This window comes from Pseudonaja textilis, chromosome 6 (genome assembly GCF_049901715.1).
Source record: "Pseudonaja textilis isolate UNSWEBS1 chromosome 6, rPseTex1.2, whole genome shotgun sequence".
Lineage (NCBI taxonomy): Eukaryota > Metazoa > Chordata > Lepidosauria > Squamata > Elapidae > Pseudonaja > Pseudonaja textilis.
The window spans coordinates 54,861,878-54,872,141 of record NC_141995.1 but is presented as its reverse complement, the minus strand read 5'-3'; the positions used below and the strand labels follow the sequence as shown (position 1 = coordinate 54,872,141).

General features: G+C 35.3%; 1 pseudogene; it reads left to right on the top strand.

The window, feature by feature from the left end:
* Positions 1-9,002: 9,002 nt before the first annotated feature.
* Positions 9,003-9,121, top strand: LOC113435955 (U2 spliceosomal RNA; annotated as a pseudogene).
* The last annotated feature ends 1,143 nt before the right edge of the window (positions 9,122-10,264 follow it).

Here is a 10,264-nt window from a genome sequence, read left to right as displayed (position 1 = left end):
AAGGATCTTTTTTATTCTTTACATCATTCAAAGTAAACTAAGATCAGATAAACCTGCTTGTCCTTTCCAAGAGGTTTCTTTTAAGAAACTGGTTTTTTCCAGGTAAGTCAAAAGGAAGAAATAAGACCATTTATTTTCCCTGAAGCCTCTGGGGTACTGGAACTGGATACAAGTTTCTTAAACCAAAACAAAAGACACAATTGGAAGAACAGGTTCCCTTCTGTCTACCATTAGTAGCAATTGTCAACAACACCTTGGGGTTGATGCTATCAAGGAAGAGAAGGTGATAGGTTCAAAGAAATGACACCATCTTACCTTGCCTAAGAAACAAAACCAAAATAATGTCCATCAGAACTTTATTTAATATGCGTTGTTTGACCTCCGTCTCTAAATTAGCGCAGTGCACCTTCCTTTTAAACACACTGCGTAAGAGCAGTATCTGGTTATTGTAACTTTGAATAAAATGTCTTGCTCTGCTTCTAATTTATTCAAAATCCACAGCAGGTAGAAAGTCTGTGCCTGATATCAGACAATGCCTCGGTGTCATTCAAAACATGCTTTCTATGAAGTTGTTCTTTGTGTTTATTGCTGTGGCTGCATCACTGTAGATGGACAGACAGACAGGCAAACCTAATAATCATTTTAGCAGATCTAATATTTGTTCCTGGGAAAACACGAAGAAACGCAGACTGGAAGAAGGAGGAGTAGGGAAAAAAACCAAGTAGTATTTTACATCAAGTTAAAGTCTGGCTTTTTCTCTGATTAATGTCTATCCTGAGTTTACCGATTACTCAGACATGACTGAGTAAATTCACTGGCCCAGCCCTTACATAAATACATAGAATGACTCTAAAAATGGCTGATACGCCCTTTTGCAAGCTGCTTTTAAATTCCAGATAACTTCAAGAGAACATGGTGTATGTGAAATATAAAAGTTGAACATTTAATATCACCAAAGTCAGGAAATTAAAAAAGTGATGTTTTCCAGTGTTGATGCATTCCCTCTACCTAATAAGTAAGCACAGCTAATATTTACAAGCACATAAAATATAAAAATGAACCTAGCAGCTGTTGAAAGAAGCATACTGCTAAATTTTCTTGCAGTAATCTGATTTTGCAGAGCTCTATCTTAAGAGTTTGTGTTGTTTTCCTTTGCACGATCACACAGAGTGTTCTTTTACTTTAAAGGAATAAACTCTCTGGTGCTGTCTGGTTTGATTGGACACAGGAATTAGACACATCAGGATTTCTTAAAATGTTTTTAAACTGCTTCTTGGGATAATTAAAAAAGCCATTCAGTGTGGATGTCACACTGCAAAAATACTTATCTCCTTTGAACCTTTCAGTCTTAGCCATGAACTGCAAATTATTTCTGCTACTTAACCAAACCAAGCAATATGAAAATCTGCGAGCCGTTTTGATATTAGCGATAAACATTTTTTTTTTATCACCAATGTATTTTGGTTTCCTTTCCTTAGATATTAATGAAATCTCCGTTCAATGTAGAGATAAGCATTTTACAGTATATTTGCTTTTTATGAGATCCCAGAGAATCATACAGTTCAAATCATATTCTTGAATTAAGCTATTTGTAAAGCAACCTACTGATGGGCTCGCTGGCTGCTAAAATAAAGCCAGGTCATAGCACACACTTGAAAGTAAATCAGGAAGACTGTAATAGTGGAGAATCCATCTGGCAAGAACAAAGAATGCTTATCCACAGGAAATATGCATGTGTAAAGCTTGTAACAATTCCGGGTAGTTAGAAAGCTGATAAAAGTAATGAGAGTTAGGCAATTTGCAGACCTCAGCTAAAAGTTAGGAATATAGATGACCTGCAGCAAATAAAATGTGCAGTAGATAACTCCTGAGGCATTCATGAGCCAAGGCTTAGAGCTAGAGACCAACAGAACAAATTGTAGAATTATTGCTACCAAGCAGCACAAACCAAATTTGTTATACAATACAGTGAAAAGAACTAGGTAGCATTAAATTGACTGAATTTGACCAAAAAAGTTGATATAACACATGGTGGTTATCCAATGAATCAAAGAGTTCCAGATTCTGGTTAATAGATTTTGCCGTGTTTTCTCCCTTTAGAATATCATATGTGGAATTGACAATAACTTGACCCATATGAGTCTCTCACATTTAATGTAGTTTTTAATTTTATTTGACTTCATTCACATACATTTAGTTAATGAAATCGCATATGAATCATCTATGTGGTGGACCCATTAGGTTAGCCTTATAACTGTGGTGGGGCAGTGGTTAGAATGCAATAGTGCAGGCTACTTTTACTGACTGCTGGCTACCAGCAGTTCAAGTCTCACTGGCTCAAGGTTGACTCAGCCTCATTTATGAATAGTTTGGCCCAGTCTTTCTTTCTTTCTTTTTTTAAATAAAGTTTTATTTGGGTTTTCACACATACAAAATACAAATAAAACATCTTTTTTAAAATAGCATGGTCCCGGGTTGAACTTCTTTATACAGACACAAAACTCAATTTCATGCTCCTTTTTGTGTTCTATTCCATATCTTAAACTATTCTACATTTTCTATATAGATTTTCCCCTCTTTTAATTTTCTCAATTTTATTTTGATTATCCCATCTCAATTCAAATCATTATATTTATACTTTTGTCTGTTCTGTTTCAATTTCATATTATCTTTTCTCACTAAACTAATTTTCTCCTGTAGTTACTAATTGGAGTATGACACCTTTATATCTTTTAATTACATCCATTCAACTCTTATTTAAACTTCAATATATACCTTAAGGTTATGACCTTCAATATAATACATAATACATAACTTCTAATCGAATTCTGCTTGGTACATTCTTATAATACACACTATATTCTTTTTAAAAAAAGATTATAAATATATGTAATTATAAACCCTCATTCCATTCCAATTTAGTTCAATCATTAATAACCATTAATAATAATAATAATTGTTTCTCATAATTCCAAATCTCCATTTCTAAAAACTGAAATATGAAGCCAAAACAACCTCTCCCTTTTTGTGCATCTTCTTTGTACTTTTTAAGTTCCATTTTCAGTTCTTCTAAAAGTGGAGCCATTTTAAACAGTTTTAAACAACCACCCAATTGATTTTAGTCATTCAAATACAATAACCAAAAATCCAGAAATCATCAAGTAATCCAAATAGTTCCAAGTTATTTCTTCTTATTTCTTTTTCCACTTTCTCATCCTGGGGTTTTTGTTGCGATATTTCAGTTAAAATGTATCTTTTGGAAGTCTTGTTGAGATTTTGCTGTAAGTTCATTTTAATTCCAGGCAGTCTCCTCCCTTCCAGATCCTGCCCTTTTATTCTTTTTCTCTCCTTTCCTGTTTTCAAAAGCTTTTGATTATCCAGAAATCTTTATTATCCCTTTGACTTTTTATTTTCAGCATTAAATGTCAAAGTGGATTTTTTTCCAATTTCTTGCTTAAGTCTCTTAGCTGTCAGTATAGGAAAAGGAGAAAAAAAACCCAAATCTTTTCCCTTTTCTCTCTCCTTCGCAGCTTAAAAATCTTCTTAGGGAACAATGTTATTGTTTTTTTTTAATAGTTTCAATTCCAGGGTACCTTATTTGTTGCTTTTGCTATTTGACCCGGTCAACCAAAACTTTCTCTTCTTATCTTCCTCCTGCACATTCTTTTCTGGTCGAGTTCTTCTTTGTGGTGGCCATTTCTGACCACCGCTACAACCGCCTTTGGGAAAGGGAGTAATGGCCAGCTGAGGAGGAGAGATGCGGCTCTCCTCAACCTTGCAGGCACTCTCCCCCTTCTTCACCACCTCTACTGGGTGGCTTAGCCCCTAAAGCAGCCGGCTTAGATTGCAGGACAGCTTGCAAACAAACAAGCACACACAAGTTTGTGTAGTCATCAAAGCTAGTCTGATGCATCTTTGCAGCTGAATAACAGTAGTTTTTCTTTTTTTATAATTTTTTTAAATTAAAATTTTTATTCTAGAAAAAACATTTATTTGACATACATTTAAAACAGACAAATCAACACACACACACACACACATACATGTATACATTTTACGGCATATATTGAGCAATGGTTAAATTGTTACAATAACTGCCTTGTTACAATAATTCCTTCGTTCTTTTAATGTTTTAATTTCTCTATATAGTTTATGATTAAATGCACGTCTTCTGTCATTTCCATAACTTATCCAAATATCAAACATTACCTTTTCTTTAACCAGTCATACGAAATGTTCCATATTTCATAATAGTCACTATCTTGTTTATTTTTTAATAATTTGGTTAGGCTATCCATCTCAGCGCACTCATGTATTTTTTTAAATTACCATATCCTCTGAAGGAATGGAAAACAGTTTCCAGTTTTGTGTGTAGGTTATTCTGGCCGCAGTTATGATGTGCAAAATTAAATATTGATATTTTTTCTCCATGTTTAAATCTATCATACTTAGCAGAAAGGTTTCAGGTTCAAGTTTTAAATTTTGTTTTGTTATATTTAAAATCCAATTTCTAATATTTCTCAAAACTTCTGAGCACATGGGCAAGTCCACCACATGTGAAAATATGTTCCTTGTGCTAGTTATATTTCCAACAATTGGGTGGTAGGTTGGGGAACATCTTAGCCAGTCTCGCAGGAGGTAGGTGCCAGCGATGAACCATTTTATATAAGTTTTCTTTCTACGAGACTGACATGGTTAATTTGTAATTTGTTTGCCAGATGTGTTCCCACTTATCTAATTCAATACTATGACTCACGTTTTTAGCCCAAATTATCATAGGTTCTGTGACTGTTTCTTCTTTTAATTTGTAGTCCAAAAGATATTTACATGTTTTACTAATTGTTTTCTTTTCCTCTCCTAGCCATATTTTATCTAATTCTTGTGGGGTCATATTAAAGCCAAATTGTTCTCTATCTTTTTTATAATGGGTTTGTATTTGTGCAAAGGGCCACCATGCTATCTCCTTTCCTTGAATTTGTATTTGGTTCCTATTTTTAAGCTCTCCAGTATCATATAATAAATCTTTATACCTGACAATATTTTCATAGTCTAATACATTTGGATGTGTGACTGCTTCCAATGTAGATAGCTACAATGGAACCTTTGGGTAGTGGTTTTTTTAAATCTTTCCCCAGATATTGAACAACACATTTCTTACATGGTGCCTTTGGAAATATGATTTCTATCCCACATGAAGGTGTGCCAGCCAAGTTGGAGATCAAAATCTTCTAATACTAATAACCTTCTATTTTTTAAATTAACCCAATCCTTAAGCCAGTTTACTATAGCAGCATCATAATATAATTCAAAATCTGGAAGCACAGATTTTTTCTTTCCTTTTTTCTTGGCATCCTGTAATAATTTATATTTCACTCTGGCTTTTTTCCTCTGCCATATAAATTTAGATATACATTTGTTTAATTCTACAAAAAAAATCTTTTCCAACTTGACTGGCACTGTCTGAAACAAGAACAACAATTTTGGCAAAATATTCATTTTTACTATCGAAATTCGTCCCAGTAGCGATAACTGCAATTTGGACCAATTATCTAAATCTTTAACTATTTGTGTTATTAACTTATCATAGTTATCTTTTTTAATTGACGAACATCTAGCAGTCAACCAGATCCCTAGGTATTTTACTTTATTTACCACTTGCATACCTAATTTATTTGCTTTTTCTTCCTTCTGCTCCTTTGTACAGTTTTTTGTTAACACTTTTGTGTTTTTTTTCTTTTTGTTAATTTTTAACCCTGCTCCCTGTCCGTATTCTTCTATTTCTCTTAGTAGTATAGGGCTCGCTTCTAAGGGTTCTTTTAATATAAATGCCATATCACCGGCGAATGCCTGGAGTTTATATTTTTCTTTTTTAATTTTTAGTCCTCTAATCTCTTGTTTTTGCCTAATTTGTACTAAGAGAGTCTCTTCTGCCAATATATACAACAGAGGAGCTAGGGGACAGCCTTGTCTTACTCCCTTATTTATCTTTATGGTATCTGTATTTTCCCCATTTATTAATATTTTTGTGGTTTGCATGTTATAAATTGCCTTGATAAATCCTATAAAATTTTCACCAAATTTCATGCCTATCAGTTGTTTAATAAGGAAGTTCCAATTCAGGTTGTCAAATGCCTTCTGGGTGTCTAAAAATATCAATGCCATTGTCTTGGTTGAGTATACTTCATAATATTCTAATATATCCATAATGGTTCTTGTATTTGTTTTTATTTGCCTATGGGAGAGGAAGCCATTCGGATCAGTGTATCATAGTTTTTCAATAGCACCTAGCAACAGCAATAGTACTTGGAATAGAATAGAATAGAATGGAATGGAATGGAATGGAATGGAATGGAATGGAATGGAATATAGAATGGAATGGAATAGAATAGAATAGAATAGAATATAGAATGGAATGGAATGGAATGGAATGGAATGGAATGGAATAGAATAGAATAGAATAGAATAGAATAGAATAGAATATAGAATGGAATGGAATGGAATGGAATAGAATAGACTATAGAATGGAATAGAATGGAATAGAATGGAATGGAATGGAATAGAATGGAATGGAATGGAATGGAATAGAATAGAATAGAATAGAATAGAATAGAATAGAATAGGAATAGGATTCTTTACTGGTCAAGTGTGATTGGACACACAAGGAATTTGTCTTGGTACAAATGCTCTCAGTGTACATAAAAAGAAAAGATACATTCATTAAGAGTCAAGAATCATCAGGTACAACACTTAATAATAGTCCTAGGGTAGAATAATTTATTAGACTTATATACCACTTCATAATGCTTTATAGCACTCTCTGGGCTTTACAGCATTCTCTGAGTGGTTTTTTTTTTTTAAATCAATTGTTCTGTGATTGTCCCTTCTATTTGCTTTAATTGATATTAGAACAGTGATGTTACTTCCTTGCAGTTGCAGATACCATTGCGATTTAACGAAGCAAGTAAGCTACCCAAAATTGTTTTTTACTCTTTTTCTTTCTGCTTACGAGGAAGCCCTGTTTTTTACTTTTGTCTTCAAATTCCAAGAGAGCTATCATGCTGATTTCACACTTAAAGCAGAAACAAGGGCAAAACAATAGACTTGAGAATATTTTTCCCCATTTTTCCATTAGTGGTTACATCAGTGTAAAAAACAAAACACACCACTTTGCTGAAACTCATCGCGGTTTTTCTGCTTGCAGTGGAGATATCCTACAATTTTCCCATGGGGACAGGATAATCTGTTTTAAAGTTTTGCTGAATATATGCCCAAATTTTGCCTGCTATGCAGAGAGCCCAGTTAGGTAGCAGAATTTGGTCTACTTTGACTGTTTTTAAAAACCTAAGCAGATTAATTTATGGAAGAGAGGTCACCAGAAAGAAAACAAAAATAAAAACAGAATTCTACACTGTGTTGGAAAAAAACAAGTTCAGAAGAAGTCAAACTTCTGTTTTCTTACCAAGAAAACTATATCAAAATGTCCAGGAAGTTACTAGAAGTCCAATCTGTTTGGAAATTTCCTGTTTAGAGAAGAACTAGTAATTAGCTTCATGTACTCATCTACATGTGAATGCCTTAAAATTTAATAGACACTGATACAAAACTTAACTCCAATCAAATTTATTACGGTTATAGACCACCATAAGGAAAATAGGAGGCAAACAATGGATAACTTTGAAAAACCTAAAAGATTTAAAAGTAAAATGTCTTCAAAAGAAAAATCAAGAAAGTCCAGTTGCCTCCTGAACAAGCGCCTTTTGGGACAACCATGACTTGGATGACTGAGAATCTCTACAGACTTTTAGCTATACATTTTTGGGATGAACACCCTTGGAATCTTGCAGGAGTAGAAGTAGATTTCCAGAGGAAAAAATAATTGCAGACTACAGTGATTCTGAGGATACAGATAAACCTCCAAGTGGCCTCAATCACCCTCTAAAAAGGATGCAAATGACCAGCTGTCTGCAAGGATTATAAATCCTTCCATTCCCCACTATCCTATCAGAGCTGTAGAAGCTTCTTGGATGAGAAGTGAAATGTCTTCAAAAGAAAAATCAAGAAAGTCCAGTTGCCTCCCGAAAAAGCACCTTTTGGGACAACCAGGACCTTTCATGACTGAGAATCTCTACAGACTTTTAGCTATACAGTTGATGACATGGAGGACAGAATCACTACAGACTTTTATATAAAAGCAAAAGTTACACAAGGTTAAAAAGCATAAAAATACATTTTAGTGTGTGTGTGTGTGTGTGTTTGTGTGTGTGGATAGATAGATAGATAGGTAGATAGGTAGATAGGTAGATATAGATAGATAGATATAGATAGATATCGATAGGGAGATATATATAGATATAGATACACACACACACATACACAAAAACACGGAAATTGAGTGACATGTTAGATGTGGTTGGCAGGATTAAAGAACAAACCAAAGTATACAATATCATCAAGAGAGTAAAAGAACTGTAATGGAAATAACCTGGTCACATAGCAAGGAGAACTGACGGCAGGTGGACCAAGGCAATCATAAAATAGATTCCACTTGATAAAAAGCCTCCACAAAAGAGACCTAAAACAAAATTGATCAATGACATTAGCAAATATTGTGGGCCCAATTGGCAAAAAAAAAGCTCAGGACTGTATAGCTTGAAGACATGCAAAGAGGCCTTCATCCTGAAGTAGGTAGACAATGGCTAAAATGATGAGTGTGTGTGTGTGTGTGTGTGTGTGTGTGTGTGTGTGTGTGTGTGTCACACAAAGCACAAGTCTAAAAAAAAACCTTGAAGAAAAATAAAACCATTAAATAAATGCAGGGGAACATAAAAGTTAACACATAGGGCTAATTAAATCTATCACTATACGAAACACTCTTAACTAGCAAATTAAATGCTCGTTAAAGCTGGTTTGAGGCACACTTTCTGGATTGTAGAAGCAGGATTAGTGTCTGCAAGCAGCATAGAATTATAAAGTTATGATCCTTTGCACCCTCGATCTTTATATATACTTCTCGGCTTTTTGGCTAAGATCAAGTGTAGTATCTGTTCTTATCAGTTTAAACTGAACTCCATTTTCTTCATGCTCCATAACTTTGGGTATACATATACTACTAAAACTCTTTGGAGAAAATTAAAGTCTTACACCTAGGGAAGAAAATCCAAAAGGACACATACAGACTGGGTGAAGCCAGGCTTAACAGCAGTAACTGTGAGAGGGATCTTAGTGGACAACCAGCTAAATAGGAGCCAGCAGTGTGCAGCAGCAGCCAAAAAAGCTAATGCAATCCTAAATTGCATTAACAGAGGGATACAATCAAGATCAAGGGAGGTACTAATACTACTCTATAAAGCCTTAGTAAGACCACACCTAGAGTACTGCATCCAGTTTTGGTCACCATACTATAAAAAAGATGAGACTCTAGAAAAAGTACAGAGAAGAGTAACCAGGATGATTAGGGGACTGGAGGCTCAAGCATTTGAAGAACGGTTGCAGGAACTGGGCCTGGCTAGTCTAGTGAAGAGAAGGACCAGGGAAGACATGATAGTAGTCTTCCAATATTTGAGGGGCTGCCACAGAGAGGAGGAAGGAGTCAAGCTATTTTCTAAAGCGCTTGTAGGCCAGACAAGGAATAATGGGTAGAAACTGAACAAGGAGAGATTCAACCTGGAAATAAGGAGAAATTTTCTGACAGTGAGAACAATCAACCAATGAACAGAAATTACCTTCATAAGTTGTGGGAGTTTCATCACTGGAAGCTTTCAAGAAGAGATTGGACTGCCATCTGTCAAAAATGGTGTAGGGTCTCCTGCTTGGGCGGGGGGTTGGACTAGGTGACCTACAAGGTCCCTTCCAACTCTGATAATCTGTCATCTTGTGTCTGTTTCTTTGCTTATAATTCAGCAAAACCGTGAATCATAAGGGAACAGTTTTTGAATTGAGGGAGTTCCAGAGGGCTCACTTGCAGAATCCTATGGAAGGGAAATGTGGGAAAATTGTGACCACCTCAATGCTGCCCTATCGCTGCCCCTTCAGCACCACACAGCCCCTCAGCCATGGCTCAGCCTCATTCACATGATTGCAATTTCCTATGTTCCCGGCCAGCTTCTTGTGCATCAGTGAGAAAACCGGCAGGAACTGTAAACTCAGTTGTTCGACAAAGTCGGTGCTTGGGAGAAGTGGGCAGGAAGTGTTGTTGATGGGGAGGCCGGCAGAGAAGGTCACAAATTGTTTGAGTAAGTCTCCTGCACCAGAGGTGGTATTCAGC